The sequence below is a fragment of the Carcharhinus amblyrhynchos genome, unplaced genomic scaffold (assembly GCF_965287045.1).
Source record: "Carcharhinus amblyrhynchos unplaced genomic scaffold, sCarAmb.v2.hapA chromosome_277, whole genome shotgun sequence".
Taxonomy (NCBI): Eukaryota; Metazoa; Chordata; class Chondrichthyes; order Carcharhiniformes; family Carcharhinidae; genus Carcharhinus; species Carcharhinus amblyrhynchos.
In genome coordinates, this window is record NW_027650017.1 from 13,433 (window position 1) to 31,830 (window position 18,398).

General features: G+C 48.2%; 1 long non-coding RNA gene across 2 annotated transcripts; it reads left to right on the forward strand.

Annotated features, from left to right (window-relative positions):
- The first annotated feature begins 1,625 nt into the window (after nucleotides 1-1,625).
- LOC145338981 (uncharacterized) lies at nucleotides 1,626-7,020 on the forward strand. Of its 2 annotated transcripts, none has more exons than XR_013885940.1 (3): nucleotides 1,626-1,717; nucleotides 3,836-3,928; nucleotides 5,588-7,020. It is a non-coding gene; the product is annotated as an uncharacterized LOC145338981 (long non-coding RNA). The 2 variants fall into 2 exon arrangements; XR_013885941.1 differs by having other exon boundaries at nucleotides 6,808-7,020.
- The last annotated feature ends 11,378 nt before the right edge of the window (nucleotides 7,021-18,398 follow it).

Here is an 18,398-nt window from a genome sequence, read left to right on the forward strand (position 1 = left end):
CGCTCGCATGGAGGGCAGAAGAAACATTTCAAAGGTACACCTAAGGCCTCCCTGAAGTCGCTTGACATAGACACAACCACCTGGGCAATGCTGCCACAAAACCGCCCTACCTGGCGCTGCCTCATCCACAAAGGCTGTCAAGCTTACAAAGCAAGGTGTATTGCTGAAGCACAACTTAAGCGCGAGCTGCGCAAGTCCAGAGCCACCAGCGCAACAACTACAGCGTCTACACAAGTCTGTCCAATATGTGCCAGGACATTCCGTGCCCGAAGTGGCCTAATCAGTCATCTTCGGACACACTGCAACCAGCCTCAAACTGACTAATGGCATCGAGGTCCTCGTCAATGACGATGGACAAACAACATGACCTCAGATTTTTGTATATCTTTTTCCCGACTGAAGAAGGTGGAAGAGAGAATGTCCGGGGTGCGTAGGTCCTTGAAAATGCTGGCTACTTTTCCCGAGGCAGTGGGAAGTGTAGACAGAGTCAGTGGATGGGAGGCTGGTTTGTGCGAGGGATTGGGCTACATTCACATAAGAACATAAGAAATAGGAGCAGGAGTAGGCCTTCGAGCCTGCCCCGCCATTCAATAAGATCATGGCTGATCTGTCACTGCTCAGTTCCACTTTCCCGCTTTCTCCCCATAACCCTTAATCCCCTCTCATCAAAAACCCATCAACCCGCGTCTTAAAAATATTTAGCGAGGCAGCCTCCACCACTTCAACGGGCAGAGAATTCCAGAGCTTCACCACCCTTTGAGTGAAGAAGTTCCTCCTCAACTCCGTTCTAAACCGCCCCCCTTTTACCTTTGGTAGCTTCTTGGGGTCTTGGTCAGAGCAGGAGCCCATACCAAGCTGTGATACATCCAAAAAGAATGCTTTCTATGGTGCAGACATGCCAAATTTCAAAAGGCAATTGTGTTATTTTTACCATGGTTAACGTGACGTAGCGAGAAGTGGGGGGCTGTTACCTGTGTGAAACCAATGCCTTCATTCATTGGGAGTGTCTCAGTGCTTAGCCCAGCAGCGATAGGACAGACAGAATGGTGTGGGTAGGATGCCGTGTCGCAGTCAGCCCGATGGACTGAATGGCCTCTTCCTGCACTGGAGGGATTCTGTGTTAAAAGTTACTAAGCGCACCAGAGCTTTCTTAAGTTTTCTTGAGCCGTGTAGTCTCTCTCTATCTGTTAGGAAGGTTGGCAGGTGACTATGCACAGCAAGATCCCACGAACACATGTGGGTCAATACTGGGCCAGAAGGCAGGAAAAAACCCCTGTTCTGCTCTCAGACCATGGTAGCAGATGGGCAAAAGACATTTGGAGGGGAAAAGTGAAGAGTTTTGGCAATGCCTGTAAAGGATGGCATTTAAAGGGCAAGTCGACTGGGGCGGGCACCACACTAAAGTAGAGGCTGCATCACCGCGCAAGCGCAGTGGGAGCAGAGGCGCGAAGGGGACGCCGCAGCAGCAAGTCGCTGCTTTGGTAGAACGCAGGCGCGATGAACGGCAGCGCCGGTGCCGCGCAGACGCGATGGCGCGCCACGCAGGCGTGACGTCCGGCAGGTGCCGGCGCCACGCAGGCCTAGTGTCACAAACCAGTCGCACATGCGCGGAAGCGACCAAGGGCCCCGGCGAAAAATGGCGCGAAACGGTGGCGCTGGTCTTTCGGCCGCTGAATTCGAGGCGGCAAAACTGTCTTTCCAGCGGAGCATCAACCAGGTAAGAGGCGGCACTGAGGGAAAATAGGGCACCAGCAACCGGGAGGGTGAAGTGACAGAGCAAAAATACCCCCCAAAAGTTACAATTCACCAGAATTAACCCGGGATGGAGAGAGAGAGAAACTGAATCAGAAACAGAAACTGACCCAGGATAGAAACTAGATCAGAAACAGAAACTAACCTGGGCCGGAGAGTGACTGGACTAGAAACAGAAACTAACCCCCCCCCCCCCCCCCCCCACCCCACCCCCGAGACCAGGTTAGAAACTGAAACCCCCTCAGGATGGTGAGTGACTGGATTACAAACGGAAACTAACCCCGGGAGAGAGAGACCGGGTTAGAAATGGAAACTAGTCCAGGATGAAGAGTGCGAGAAACCGGGTTGGAAACAGAAACTAACCAGAGGTAGAGAGACAGACCGGGTTAGACACAGAAACTAACCTGAGATAAAGAGAGAGAGAGACCGGGTTAGACACAGAAACTAACCCGGGATAGAGAGAGAGAGAGAGACCGGGTTAGACACAGAAACTAACCCGGGACAGAGAGAGAGACCGGGTTAGACACAGAAACTAACCTGGAATAGAGAGAGACTCTGTTAGACACAGGCACTAATCGGAGATAGAGAGACCGGGTTAGACACAGAAACTAATCTGAGATAAAGAGAGAGAGACCAGGTTAGACACAGAAACTAACCTGAGATAAAGAGAGAGAGACCGGGTTAGACACAGAAACTAACCTGAGATAAAGAGAGAGAGACCGGGCTAGACACAGAAACTAACCTGAGATAAAGAGAGGGAGAGACCGGGTTAGATACAGAAACTAACCTGGGATAGAGAGAGAGAGAGACCGGGTTAGACACAGAAACTAACCCGGGATAGAGAGAGAGAGACCGGGTTAGACACAGAATCTAACCCAGGATAGAGAGAGAGACCGGGTTAGACACAGAAACTAACCCAGGATAGAGAGAGAGAGACCGGGTTAGATACAGAAACTAACCTGAGATAAAGAGAGAGAGAGACACCGGGTTAGACACAGAAACTAACCCGGGATAGAGAGAGAGTGACCGGGTTAGACACAGAATCTAACCCAGGATAGAGAGAGAGACCAGGTTAGACACAGAATCTAACCCAGGATAGAGCGAGAGACCGGGTTAGACACAGAAACTAACCCAGGATAGAGAGAGAGACCGGCTTAGACACAGAAACTAACCTGGGATAGAGAGACAGAGACTGGGTTAGACACAGAAACTAACCTGGGATAGAGAGACAGAGACTGGGTTAGACACAGAAACTAACCTGGGATAGAGAGACAGAGACTGGGTTAGACACAGAAACTAACCTGGGATAGAGAGAGAGAGACCGGGTTAGACACAGACACTAACCCGGGATAGAGAGAGAGACTGGCTTAGACACAGAAACTAACCTGGGATAGAGAGAGAGACCGGGTTAGACACAGAAACTAACCCAGGATAGACAGAGAGACCGGGTTAGACACAGAAACTAACCCGGGATAGAGAGAGAGACCGGGTTAGACACAGAAAGTAACCCAGGATAGACAGAGAGACCGGGTTAGACACAGAAACTAACCCGGGATAGACAGAGAGACCGGGTTAGACACAGAAACTAACCCGGGATAGAGAGAGAGACCGGGTTAGACACAGAAACTAACCCGGGATAGACAGAGAGACCGGGTTAGACACAGAAACTAACCCGGGATAGACAGAGAGACCGGGTTAGACACAGAAACTAACCCGGGATAGAGAGAGAGACCGGGTTAGACACAGAAGCTAACCCGGGATAGAGAGAGAGACCGGGTTAGACACAGAAACTAACCCGGGATAGAGAGAGAGACCGGGTTAGACACAGAAACTAACCCGGGATACAGAGAGAGACCGGGTTAGACACAGAAACTAACCCGGGATAGAGAGAGAGAGAGACCAGGTTAGAGACAGAAGCTAACCCAGGATAGAGAGGCTGGGTTAGACACAGAAACTAACCCAGGATCGAGAGACTGTGCTGCAGTGCTTTGCAAAGGCGCAGACAGAGCAGCAAATGGGAGCAGTGAAAGGATGTGGTTTACTTTCGAGTTGCATCCTCTCAGTTCTTGCTGTTTTCTGACAGGAGCTGGAGGAAGCTGTGCTGCTGATGGCTCAACTGAACCAGAACCTCTGCCACTGGGCTGAGAAAACGGGCGACGTGGAGAAAATGGCACAGGTCAGTGTCTGCGATTTGCGCTGTTACCACCTCAGAAATTGATTTGCCTGTGCCACACTTTCATTTCTACCCACTGAAGGGGAGGTGGGGGCACGGTGGGTTAACACTGCTGCCTCACCGCGCCAGGGACCCGGGTTCGATTCCTGGCTTGGGTCACTGGCTGGGTCGGCGTGGGTTTCCTCCGGGTGCTCCAGTTCCCCCCCACCCACAGTCCGAAAGACGTGCTGGTTAGGGTGCATTGGCCGTGCTAAATTCTCCCTCAGTGTTACCCGAACAGGCGCCCGGAGTGTGGCGACTTGGGGGATTTTCACAGTAACTTCATTGCAGTGTTAATGTAAGCTGACTTGTGATACTAATAAATAAACTTTACTTGATGGGAGTTGCTACACTGTTGAGAGTTAGTGGGTGCCTCCCATTGCTCGTCACTGATAAAGCTACAGGAGTGAGGGAATCGCCACCCGGTTTTGATAAATCCCAGGTAGCAGCTACACTGTCGGAAGGAGCATCCTCCCTCCTTTACTGGCAAATTTCTACCTTCTCTTGACTTGTGCGTGGTCTTTCCAGTGAAGCGAAGGTGAGATTGATTCGGCACAGTGATTAGCACTGCTGCCTCGCAGCATCGCCCCCAGTCTGCGTGGGTTTCCTCTGGGTGCTCCGGTTTTGCCCCACAGTCCGAAAGACGTGCTGGTTACGGTGCGTTGGCCGTGCTAAGTTCTCCCTCGGTGTGACCCGAACAGGCACCGGAGTGTGGCGACGACTTGTGACAAACAAACAAAAGAAGTCCGAAGATGTGCAGGTGAGGGGGATTGGTCATGGTAAATTGTCCTTTAGTGTCCAAAAATGCGCAGGTTAGATGGATTGGCCATGCCAAATTGACACTTAGTGTCTCAAGATGTATAGGTTAGGTGGATTGGCCATGCTAAATTGCTCTTTAGTGTCCAAAGATTTGCAGGTTAGGTGGATTGGCCATGCTAAATTGCCCCTTAGTGTCCAAAGATGTGCAGGTTAGGTGGAATGGCCATGGTAAATTGACACTTAGTGTCTCAAGATGTATAGGTTAGGTGGATTGGCCATGCTAAATTGCCCCTTAGTGTCCAAAGATTTGCAGGTTAGGTGGATTGGCCATGGTAAATTGCCCCTTAGTGTCCAAAGATTTGCAGGTTAGGTGGATTGGCCATGCTAAATTGCCCTTAGTGTCCAAAGATGTGCAGGTTAAGTGGATTGGTCATGCTAAATTACCCATTAGCGTCAGGGAAACTAGCTAGGGTAAATACCTGAGGTTACAGGGAAAGGGCCTTGGTCGGTGCAGACTCAATGAGCCAGGTGGCCTCCTTGTGCACTGTAGGGATTCTGTGATTCAGCAGTAAAGCCAGCTGTAAATCCTTGTGCTGAGTTTTATACAGAAGTTCCATCATTAGAATAAACAGCCCCAGTATTGTACCATCCTGGAACAACTTAATTCAATATCATAACTTGCCCTCTGCCCCCGAGCTCACTCCCACGCTCTCCCTGTCTCCCACGCTCTCCCTGTCTCCCACACTCCCTCTCTCTCTCTCTCTCTCTGTCTGTCTGGCATAGCTTTGCTGTGAGCGGTCCTCCCACTCTGACAGCCAAAGTTCTCCTAAATACCTGTTAACCTGCTCGACTTTCCCCCATCAGGTGTGGAGTATGTTTCAGAACAGACTGGCCACCCTCAGGAGCGCCGCGACGGCCGTGAGTGAGCAGGCGGAGGCTCCTCCGAGCTGAGGGGCTGGCAGTCGTGCTGCAGGAAGGCGGTTGGGACTTGCTGGAGCAGCGCTTGCAGGAAGTGGCGGCGAGGTAGAGAGAGAGGGAGCAAGGGAGCGCGTGGCCACCCTGCAAGTGTTTCATGAGCCACTGACTTTATTTTCCTTCCCTCACTCTAATTTTGGGCTTGTTAATACGGTGCGTGTTGGCGCAGGGGGAACAGAGGTATCCTCAGGTTAGTCGCAGGATAAACTCACTCCGGAACCGTGCGGTGTGAAGGCCCAGATCCCGTTGAAGCTTCGAGCGTTGAATGTCTTGATGCTTCCCCAGCATCAGTGTACACGCACACACTCTGTCTAGAACGCTGACACCCGGGAGAAAGGGGTCTTTTATGCCTTAACTCTCCAAAATGGAAGCACGACGGAAGCCTCACTGGGTTTGGACCTCCCCGTATCACGGAACGCCAAAGCTGGAAGTGCTCCTGTGGCCCGTCCACCGGCGCTCTGGGGGCCTAAAGACTGTTGGATGAACCATTGGCCCGCAAGGACCCTCTTCGGCTGAACCACATCACTTGCACCACCAGAACTAGCCCCACCCCCCCCATTCAATGTCGGAGGCAGTCTTGCTTTGGACGGCCGTCTCCTTGGAGTGAGAACGCTGATGGAGCAGTGCTGTCGGCAAACAGCAGGAACCGAGCGCCAGCGGTACTGGGGTCTATCAGAGCTGAGGGGACACGCTAAGATCGTGGAGACCCTTTAATATTTGGGCAGAGTTTTTTTTGTACCTTAATCCAAAACAGTCGGTGTAAGCGGTAATCTGCGTTTCACCCTGCCAGCTACATCCTGTGGTGTGTCCAGGGTTAAGTGACTGCAGCTGCTGTTTGAGCTGTGAGGGGGTGTCGTTTTCACTGGGTGCCTTTAATATATTCACTGCTATGTTGCCATGCCAAATCTGCCCCTTTCAAAATGCTCCCAGGCTTAAGGATTTATAGCACTCGTGTTTCTCTTGCCCTCAACATGTACGTGAAAATATTAAAAGTCTTGTCTACGATGTTGCTGTCTTCGATGCCTAAAGCGCGCCTGTGACGGCCGAGCCTGTGAGTGCTGTAAAAATCCAGGACCCTTTCTGAGTGTTTTCAAATTTTGCTTTCTCAGAATCGCATGCTCCGACTCGACCGACACTTTGTCATCATCATCAGGAAGGCAGTGGCAGAGTGGTTACTGTCACTGGACGGGTAATCCAGGGACCCAGGGTAACGCTGTGTAGATTTGGGCTCAAATCCCACCTTGCCAAATGGTGACATTTGAATAATGTCTGATTGGATGACTGAAACCATTGTCAATTGTCTTATTGAAAAAAAACATCTGGTTCACTAATGTCACTGGAACGACGGAGGTTTTGTTCTCACTGGAACGATGGAGATTGTGTGTGTGGGGGCGGGGGGGGTGGAAATGACCTGATCGAAGTCTACAAGATTACGAGGGACATGGACAGAGTGGATAGTCAGAAGCTTTTTCCCTAGGTTGGAAGAGTCAATTACTAGGGGACACAGGTCTAAGGTGCGAGGAGCATGTTTTAAAAGAGATGTATGAGGCAGGTTTTTTAGGCAGAGGATGGTGGGTGCCTGGAACTCGCTGACAGGGGAGGTAGTGGAAGCAGATACAGTTGTGACTTTTAAGGGGCTCTTGACAAATAGGATGGGAATGGAAGGGATTGGCCATGCTAAATTGTCCCTTAGTGTCCAAAGCTGTGTAGGTTAGGTGGATTGGTCATGCTAAATTGCCACTTAGTGCCCAAAGATGTGCAGGTTAGGTGGATTGGCCATGCCAAATTGTCCCTTAGTGTCCAAAGCTGTGTAGGTTAGATGGGTTGACCATGCTAAATTGCCCCTCAGTGTCCAAAGGTGTGCAGGTGAGGTGGATCGACTATGCTGAATTGGCCCTACTGTCAGGGGGATTAGCAGGGTAAAAAATGTGGAATTAAGGAAATAGGGCCTAGGTGGGATTGTGGTTGGTGCAGATTCAGTGAGCCAAGTGGCCTCCTGCATCGCAACAATTGTATGGAATGTCTAAACACTGAAACCAAGGGACTTTTCTCATTTATGCTGCTACCAAAAGTTTAGTTTTATTTGAGGAGAGTGCCCTTTCAACAAGGTTCAGGTGTAACTCTCACAAGAGGATGGGATATATATACTTATTAAGGATAATTTTATAGGGCTAATGGGGAAACGAGAATGGTGAGTGGGACTGATTGGGTAACTCAGAGAACTGGTGTGTGTGTATTGGGTGTCTTGTCTGCCTCGTATGCAGTGTGACTCCAAATTCCACTGAGGAACTACCTTTCCTCATTTGATCCTAACCAGAGCATCAATGTTGGGGAGCTTTCTTTGGTGTTCAGCTTGTTCATTTATTTACATCTTTATTCCCTTCAAGTAGCTAAGGTGGCATGGTGGTTAGCACTGTCTCCTCGGAGCGCCAGGGACCCGGGTTCGATTCCCGACCTTCGCTGTTTGTGTGTGTGTGTGTGTGTGTGTGTGTGTGTGTGTGTGTGTGTGGAGTCTGCACGTTCTCCCCATGTCTGCGTGGGTTCCCCCCGGGTGCTCCGGTTTCCTCCCAAAGTCCGAAAGATGTGCTGGTTAGAGTGCATTGGCCATGCTAAATTCTCCCTCAGTGTTGGCCGAACTGGCACCAGAGTGGGGCGACTGGGGGTGTTTTCACAGTAACTTCATTGCAGTGTTAATGTAAGCTGACTGTGACACTCAGAAATAAACTTAAAACCTTGGAATAAGTGTATGAACCAAAGAAGAGGGGAAATGGTAAATCAGAAACGAGAGAGGTGGTTAGAAATCGAGCAATGGGAAACTGCTCAGGATTTGTCGAGAGGCGGGATCTTGAAATGCCAATCAGAAGTATCTGGATATGAGACAGGACTCCAATGGACCAGAACCTCAAAGCCCTCTGCGGTTGATTTACCTTTTATGGGCAGCACAATGGCACAGTGGTTAGCGCTGCTGCCTCACAGCGCCAGGGACCCGGATTCAATTCCCGACTTGGGTCACTGTCTGTGTGGACTTTGCATGTTCTTCCCCATGGGAGGAGTGGATTTCCTCCAGGTACTCTGCTTCCCTCCCACTGTCTGAAAGGCGTGCTGGTTAGAGTACATTGGCCGTGCTAAATTCTCCCTTGGTGTTATCCGAATAGGCAGCATAGTGCGGCAACTAGAGGATACTCACAATAATTTCATTGCCATGTTAATGTAAGCCTCCTAATGACAATAATAAATAGAGCTTAAAACAATGATTTATTTAAGCTCTGGGCAGCCAGCTCGTCGTCAGACAGAGCATAGAATTCAGGAATGCTCAAGCAGATATATTTTCAGGTTCAATTACAAGTAATTATCATATATCAATCAAGGAAGAGGAGTTACTTCTATCACCTCATGACTATTGATTAAGGTTACATCATGCATAAGTTACAAATGTTAAATTCCAATCACTACGTTGGCATGCTTGCTTAATTATAATATCTAATCAGCGAGAAGATTTAATCATGAGGACTGACCTGCTACAAATTATGCTTGAATCCCAGTTTCTGTCTGGGTTTTAGATTTCAACCACATTCCCCATGTCGCAAATTCTGTTTCAATTAATTCTTTCAGACTACAAACTTCTTAGTATACAAAGATGTGCAGATTAGGTGGATTGCCTGGGTAAATTGCTCCTTCGTGTCCCAAAGATGTGCAGGTTAGGTGGATTGGCCATGCTAAATTGTCCCTTCGTGTCCAAAAATATACAGATTTGGTGGATTGGCCGTGCTAAATTGTCCCTCAGTGTCCGTATATATGTAGGTTAGGTGGATTGTCCATGCTAAATTGCCCGTTAGTGTCTAAAGATATGTGTTAGGTGGATTGGCCATGCAGAATTGCCCCTTAGCATCCAAAGATGTGTAGATTAGGAGGATTGGCCATGCTAAGTTGCCCCTTACTGTACAAAGATATATGTGTTAGGTTGATAGGCCATACTAAATTGCCCCTTAATGTCCAAAGATGTGCAGGTTAGATAAATTGGCCATACTAAATTGCCCCTTGGTGCCCAAAGATACATAGGCTAGGTTCATTGGCCATGCTAAATTGCCCCTTAGAGTCCGAAGCTGTGTTGGTTAGGCGGATTGGCCACGCTAAATTGCTCCTTACTGTCCAAAGATGTGTAGGTTAGGCGGATTGGCCATGCTAAATTGCCTCTCAGTGACAGGGGGATTAGCAGGGTAAATGCATGGGCCTACAGGGATAGAGTCTGGGTTGTCAGTGCAGACTTGATGGGCTGAATGGCTGCCTTCTGCAGTGTAGAGGTTCTACGATTTGCTTGGAAGTGGCCCATCTTGGATATTTTTGCATGCTGGTATATTTCACATTAGGTTTTTTGATGCAGATTATTTGATTGAGTCCCTTGGCGACAGTTTCTGGAAAACACAGCCATTATGTATGATATCCTAGGGCTATTTGGCAGACAGGGGCAATAAGCATTTTATTTCCTTTGACCTTTGGTTGAACGTCAGGGGAGTTTTTTCTTAGTAAGCATATTTTGGGCAGACTTATTCCAAAAACTTTAAACTAGTAAGAGCGGCGCCCACAAGAAATGGAAAACAGTCTGAATGTAAATTTTTACAGGGCAGGACAGCATAGGAAAGAACAAGGTAAGGGGAACATGGATGGCAAGGAAATAAGTAGAGTTCTAAAACAGGGATCAAGAATGAGGGTTAAACATAAAGGGCAGAACTTCATGAGAAAAAGGCTAAGTGTCCAGCTAGTGTGAAAGTGGGACAGTTGCATATCCATTTTTTGATGGGGTTTTACTCTCAATGTTTTGCACTTGGTGCATGAAAAGATGGGCTAGACTGTTTCTAGCTCGTGGAAGCAGTGAGCGGGAATTAACTTGCCTGCCAGCAGCAGAGGGAGCTATCGCGCATGTGCAGACTTCTGTGGCTGCACACATGCCATTGGAACAGCAGAGGCCTGACTGAGACAGAGCGATCTGTCAGTCCTCTGCTGCTGCAGCCAGCCTCAACCTAGACGGTCCCCCCACCCCGCTATCGTGGGAGCCCGCAGCTGACTACAAGCCCCAGACCACCTAAAATTAGAGCCTGCACTGCCCCCCCCCCCAACACCACCCAGACCGATCGCACCCAACCCAACCGATCGTATGCAGAGCAGCTGCGGGCCCCTTCTTGCTCCCCCACCCATGATCTCTGGCAGAATGTGCAGTGCCCTCTCCTTCCCCTCCACTGATTAGGCGTTCTGGCCTGTCCACCTCCCACCCCCCACTTCTGTCCTCACTGCTACACTGCCTGGTGGAGGGGAAGGGGAGGCCGGGTGGACAATGACAGGGTGCCCGGTGGGCATTGCCAAGATGCCAGCCTGGCCTAGGGGCACCCCCCATGTCCTCAACCTATCCAGGCACCGTCCAACGGGCACTCCCCTTGCCCTTGAGCTCCAAGGACATTGCCCAAGGGGACCCCCGCCCTCGACAATCTCCGGTTCTACTGGCGACTATTCCCTGTTTATGAGGTGCAGGAGATTTCCTCGCCAGGGAGAACCCCTTCTGGTGAGGCCACAGAGGCGAGCGAGCACGGAGGATTGCGTCCCAGGCTGGCTAATGCCCTGTAAACCTGGATAAATTCTTCATCCCCCGACTGGAAGTGGGCGAGAGGCTGGCTGCGCCGGATATCCAGCGCTGGAAAGATCGCAAAGAGGCGAGAAATCAGGGCGTGATCCTGCTTTCTCGGGCCTCACCTGATTTTTACTGACTCCCCCTGCTCATCAAACTGTGAAGAAATTTGGGTTAAAATGTCTATGGATTTGCAAACAGCTCCCTGAGAATCGCGGAACTGGAGGCCATCAAGCACTGGGAGGAATGAGACACGGTGAGGATCCCTGAAGTAAAACAGCCGTACAAGCTCCTCCAATCCTACAGGGGGCGGCAGGTGCTCACGGTGCCAGGGACCCGCATTCGATTCCCGGTTTGGGTCACTGTGCGGGTTCGGCACATTCTCCCCGTGTCTGTGTGGGCTTCCTCTGGGTGCTCCGGTTTCCTCCCACAGTCCAAAAGACGTGCTGGTTAGGTTGTAGAGTCATAGAGGTTTACAGTGTGGAAACAGGCCCTTTATTCCAACTTGTCAATGCAGCCCCTTTTTTTAAACCCCTAAGCTAATCCCAATTGTCTGCGTTTGGCCCATTTCTGTCTATACCCATCTTACCCATGTAACTATCTAAATACTTCTTAAAAGATAAAATTGTATCTGCCTCTACTACTACCTCTGGCTGCTTGTTCCAGACACTTGTAACCGCCTGTGTGAAACAGTTGCCCCTCTGGATCCTTTTGTGTCTCTCCCCTCTCACCTTAAACCCTCTGGTTTTAGACTCCCCTATCTTTGGGAAAAAATATTGACTATCTAGCTCATCTACGCCCCTCATTATTTTTAGATCACCCCGAAGTCTCCTACCCTCCAGAGGAAAAAAATCCCAGGTGTATTGGCCATGCTAAATTCTCCCGAACAGGCGCCGGAGTGTGGCGACTTGGGGATTTTTACAGTAACTTCATTGCAGTATTAATGTATGCTGATTTGTGATACTAATAAATAAACTTTAACTTTACTTTAGCTCTGCACTCCTCCAAATTTGAGAATCTTTGCATTTGGTATTCTTGCGGACTGTCCTGAGAAGTGCAGGGTAAGAAGCTTTGACAGCATGTGTCTTTTTCTTCAGTAACACTCAAATCTCTCATTTAAAAGAAATCAAGACTTTGTAACTTTGAAGCTACATTTGAGGTACCAGTCATGGCTCAGCAATAATCTTGAGTTCTAAGATGATAGATTTAAATCCCACCCCGGGGACATTGGCACAAAATCCATACTGACGCACCCAGTGTAGTACAGTAGGAGTGCTGCTCTGTCAGAGCTCCCATCTTTCAGACGTGTCAAAACTGAGTTTCTATTTGCCCGAGTGGATAATGATGTGATTTGATTTATTATTGTCACATGTATTGGGATACAGTGAAAAGTATTATTCCTTGCTCGCTATACAGACAAAGCATACCGTTCATAGAGTACATAGGGGAGAAGGATTTGATTTATTATTGTCACATGTATTGGAAACGGTGAAAAGTATTGTTCCTTGCATGCTATACAGACAAAGCATACCATTCATAGAGTACATAGGGGAGAAGGATTTGATTTAGTTTATTATTGTCACATGTATTGGGATACAGTGAAAAGTATTGTTTCTTGCATGCTATACAGACAAAGCATACTGTTCGTAGTACTTAGGGGAGAAGGATTTGATTTATTATTGGGACATGTATTGGGATACAGTGAAAAGTATTGTTCCTTGCGTGCTGTACAGACAAAGCATACCGTTCATAGAGAAGGAAAGGAGAGAGTGCAGAATGTAGTGTTACAGTCATAGCTAGGGTGTAGAGAAAGATCAACTTAATGCGAATTAGCCAAATCTGTAGGACATGAATTAGAGCATTGTTAAAGGGTTTTAAAGAGTTAGAATGAAGTTTGAGAAGCACAGAACGAGACTAAAAGTCGGAATTAGAAGGAATGCTGGGCACAGTTTGCAAACACTTGCTACACTCTGCTGCCATCTTGGGAAGAAAGATCTCACAGTGGTGTTTGAAGGGCAGTGGGGGGAGCTCTTCTGCCAACATTTATCTACCAACCTACAGTTCCACTAGATTTATTAACTGTCTCACTAGAAATTCCTCTTAAGTCATCATTTTATGACACAGAAAGAATCATAGAACCCTACAGTGCAGAAAGAGGCCCTTCAGCCAATCGAGTCTGCACAGACCATAACCCCACCTAGGCCTTACCCCCATATCCCTACACATTTACCCGCTAATCCCTCTAACCTACGCATCCCAGGACACTAAAGGGCAATTTTTTTTAGCATGGCCAATCAACCTAACCGCACATCTTTGGACCGTGGGAGGAAACCGGAGCACCCGGAGGAAACCCACGCAGACACAAGGAGAATGTGCAAACTCCACACAGACGGTGACCCGAGCCGGGAATCGAACCCGTGTCCCTGGCGCTGTGAAGCAGCAGTGCTAACCACTGTGCTACCGTGCCGCCCAAAGAGACCATTCAGCCCATCGTGTCTGCACTGGCCATCAAGCCCTCTATCCTAATCCCATTTTCCAGCACTTGGTCAGTAGTCTTGTGAGCTCGGGCATTCCAAGTGTTCATCTAAACATCTAAATACTGGTGTACCACAGGGATCCGTGCTGGGCCCCCTATTGTTGGTCATTTATATAAATGACATAGATGACTATGTGGAGGGGTAGGATCGGTAAGTTTACCGATGACACAAAGATTGGCTGGGTGGTTAACAGTGAGGTTGTGTGTCTTAGGTTACAGGAAGACATAGACAAGATGGTCAAATAAGTGGCAGATGGAAGTTAACCCTGAAAAGCGTGAGGTGGTGCACTTTGGAAAGAGTAATTTGACAAGGAAGTATACCATGAAAGGTCTGACACTGAAAAGATCCAAAGAACAAAGGGACCTTGGTGCGTGTGTCTGTAGATCTCTGAAGGTGGAAAGGTAGGTTAGCAGGGTGGTGAAAAAGGCACGTGGTGAGGCTCTGGAATGTGCTGCCTGGGAAGGTGGTGGAGGCGGATGCCTCACATCCTTTAAAAAGTATCTGTACTTTGCACACCATAACATTCAGGGCATTGGGCCAAGTGGTGGCAAGTGGGATTAGGTGGGCAGATCAGGGCCTTTCATGTGTCAGTGCAGACTGATGGGCCGAAGGGCCTCTTCTGCACTATAGTAATCTGTGATTCTGTGATAGATGATCTTGGTGATCCTTAAGTGTTACTCTTTTGTCCCTTATGTATTTGTAGAATCTCTTTGGATTCCCCTTTGCCATATCTGCCAACGCAATCTCGTGTCCTGTCTTTGCCTTCCTGATTTCTCTCAACTCTACTCCTACAGCCTCTATACTCTTCAAGGGGTCCACTTGATCTCAGCTGCCTATGCATGTCATGTGCCTCCTTCTTGTTGACCAGGGCCTCAATATCCCGAGTTATCCAGGGTTCCCTACTTCTACCAGCCTTGCCCTTCACTCTAAGAAAAATGTGCCGACCGTGAATCCTGGTTAACAAGCTTTTGAAAGCCTCCTGCTTACCAGGCGTCCATTTGCCTGCCAACAAACTCCCCCAATTAACTTCTGAAAGTTCCTGTCCGATACCATCAAAATTGGCCTTGCCCCAATTTAGAATCTTAACTTTTGGGCCAGACCTATTGTTCTCCATAAAAGCAATGGAATTATGGCCACTGGTCCCAAAGTGATTGCTCACTAACACTTCTGTCACCTGTCCTTCCTGATTTCCCAAGAGGAGATCGAGTTTTGCCCCTGTCTAGTCGGGCCATCTACGTACTAAATGAGAAATTCCTCCTGAATACACTCAACAAATTTCTCTCCATCCAAGCCTCTAATACAATGGCTGTCCCAGTCAATGTTGGGAAAGTTAAAAATCCCCTATTTTTTGTGGAGCTATCTGTAATCTCCTTACATATTCCTGCTACTTCGTACCATCCTATCAAAGTGATTTCCCTCTTCTTATTTCTCAGTTCTACCCATAAAGACTCAGTGGACAAACCCTCGGATATATCCCCTCTCATTACTGCCGTGATGTTTTCCCTGATAAACAGTGCAACTCCCCCCCCGTCTCTTACCTCCTATTCTATCTTTCCTACAGCATCTGTACTCTGGAACATTGAGCTGCCAATTCTGTCCCTTCCTTAGCCATGTGTCAGTTTTTGCTATCACATCCTTGTCCCATGTATCCATCCATGCCCTGAGTTCATCTGCCTTGCCAATCAGGTCTCTTGCATTGAAATAAATGCAGTTTAATCTGGACATCCCCTGCTCTCTGACTTGCTTTTGCCTGATCTGTCTGGTATGAGGATTGCTGACACTGCCTGTACTACTTAATGTGCTCTCTTTAACTTCTGCACTGTGCTCAAACTTCTCTTCTGTCTCCCTATTACTTTGGATCCCCCCCCGCTTGTGAAACTAGTTTAAACCTTCCCGAGTGGCTCTAGCAAATCTGCCCACCAGGGTATTAGTCCCCCTCCAGTTCAGGATCCACAAATCTAAATCTGTGTCCCTCATAATTTTGTACACCTCCTCTATCAGGTCCTCCTTCAGTCTTCTCTACTCTAAGGAAAACAACCCCACCTTTCTCCAGAGCCCCAGTCCAGACAACATCCTGGTGAATCTCCTCTGCACCCTCTCTGGTGCAATCACATCTTTCCTATAATGTAGGGACCAAAACTGCACACAATACCCTAGCTGTGTATAAAATGAGTGTTTTATACAGCTCCATCATTACCTCCCTGTCCCTAAATTCTATGCAAGGGCTAAGAAAGGCAAGTATCCCATATATTATCTCCACTTTAAATGGGAAAACCACTATTTTTAAACAGTACCCAATGGTTTCAGATTTCCCCCATGCGAAACAACCACTCAGTAACTACCCTATCAAACCCCCATCAGGATCCTACATGCTTCAGTCAGATCACTTGGCATTTTTCTTAGCAACTTGTACAGGCCTGACTTGCTGAACGTATCCCAAAGACAACCAAGTTTCTTGTTAACTGTAATGCACAGTTTTAAGGTTTGTTTTTAAAGTTAATGTTAAAGTTTATTTATCAGTCACAAGTAAGGCTTACACTAACACTGCAATGAAGTTACTGTGAAATTCTCCGAGTTGCCACACTCTGGTACCTGTTTGGGTCAGTGCACCCTAACCAGCACGTCTTCCAGACCATGGGAGGAAAACGGAGCACCCGGAGAAAACCCACGCAGACAAGGGCAAAACGTGCAGACTCCACATAGTGACCCCAGCTGGGAATCAAACCCAGGTCCCTGGTGCTGTGAGGCAGCAGTGCTAACCACTGTGCCAATCACAAGTGTCACAAGAAGTGTGACATTAACACAACAATGAAGTTACTGTGAAAATCCCCAGTCGTCACACTCCGGCACCTGTTTGAGTAACACTAAGGGACAATTTAGCTTGGCCAATCCACCTAACCTGTACCTCTTTGGACACTAAGGAGCAATTTAGCATGGCCAATCCATCAAACCCACACATCTTTGAACACTAAGGGATAATTTAACATGGCCATTCCACCTAACCTGTACATCTTTAGACACTAATGGGCAATTTTATATGGCCAATCCACCTGACAAGATCTCCCATGGCAGACTGGTACAGAAGGTGAAGTCGCATGGGATCAGAAGGGAGATGGCAAGATGGACACAGAACTGGCTCAGTCAAAGAGGTAATAGTGGAAGGGTGTGTTTCTGAATGGAGGGCTGTGACAAGTGGCGTTCCTCAGGGATCAGTGCTGGGACCTTTGCTGTTTGTAAGATATATAAATGATTTGGAGGAAAATGTAACTGGATTGATTAGTAAGTTTGTGGGCAACACAAGGGTCGGTGGATTTGCGGATAGCAAGAGAACCATCAGAGGATACGGCAGGATGTAGATCAGGTGGAGACTTGGACGGAGAAATAGCAGATGGAGTTTAATTTGGACAAATGTGAGGGAATGGATTTTGGAAAGTCTAATATAGATAGGAAATATACAGTAAATGGCAAAACCCTTCAGAGTATTGACAGGCAGAGGGATCTGGCTGTACAGATACACAGTTCACCGAAAGTGACAATGCAGGTGAAGGTAGTCAAGAAGGCATACGGTATGCTTGCCTTTGTCAGCCAGGCCATTATGTTTAAAAACTGGCAAGTCACGTGGCAGCTTTATAGAACCTTAGTTAGGCTGCGCTTGGAATATAGTGTTCAATTCTGGTCATCACACTACCAGGAGGATATTGGAGGCTTTGGAAAGGGTACAGAAAAGATTTACCAGATTGTTGCCTGGTATGGAGAGCATTAGCTCTGAGGAGAGGTTGGAGAAACTGGAACAACAGACATTGAGGGGCACTCTAATAGAAGTCTACAAGATTATGAGGGGCATGGACTCAGTGGATAGTGAGAAGCTTTTGCCCCTGGGATGGATGAATCAATTACTAAGGGGCACAGGTTTAAGGGACAAGGGGCAAGTTTTTTTTAAAAACACAAATGGTGGTGGGTGCCTGGAACTCGTTGCTGGGCAGTTGTGGAAGCAGAGATGAATGACTTTTAAGGGGCATCTTGACAAACACATGAATAGGATGGGAAAAGAGGGATATGGTTCCCCAGAAGGGTAGGGGGTTTTAGTTCAGTTGGACAGCATGGTTGGTGCAGGCTTGGAGGGCTGAAGGGCCTGTTCCTGTGCTGTAATTTTCTTTGTTCTAACCCGCACACTTTGGACATTAGGTGGAATGGTTATGCTAAATTGCCCCTTAACGTACTCATCTTTGGACGCTGAGGGACAATTCAGAACGGTCAATGCACCCCAACCAGCATGTCTTTCAGACTGGAGGAGGAAACCAGAGCACCCAGAAGAAACACTCAGAGTCCACACTGACAGTGACCCAAGCCGGGAATCGAACCCTGTGTCCCTGGCACTGTGAGGCAACTGTGCTAACCACTGTGCCACCACACAGAAAGTCAAAGGTCTACTTTGTAACGAAAAACACAACAGTGTCAGCAACAGGCCTCATTTCGATCCGCAGTTCGTGAGGACAGGCTGGAGAAAGAGAGATGGTTATCGGACACGAACAAGGGCCAATTTCAA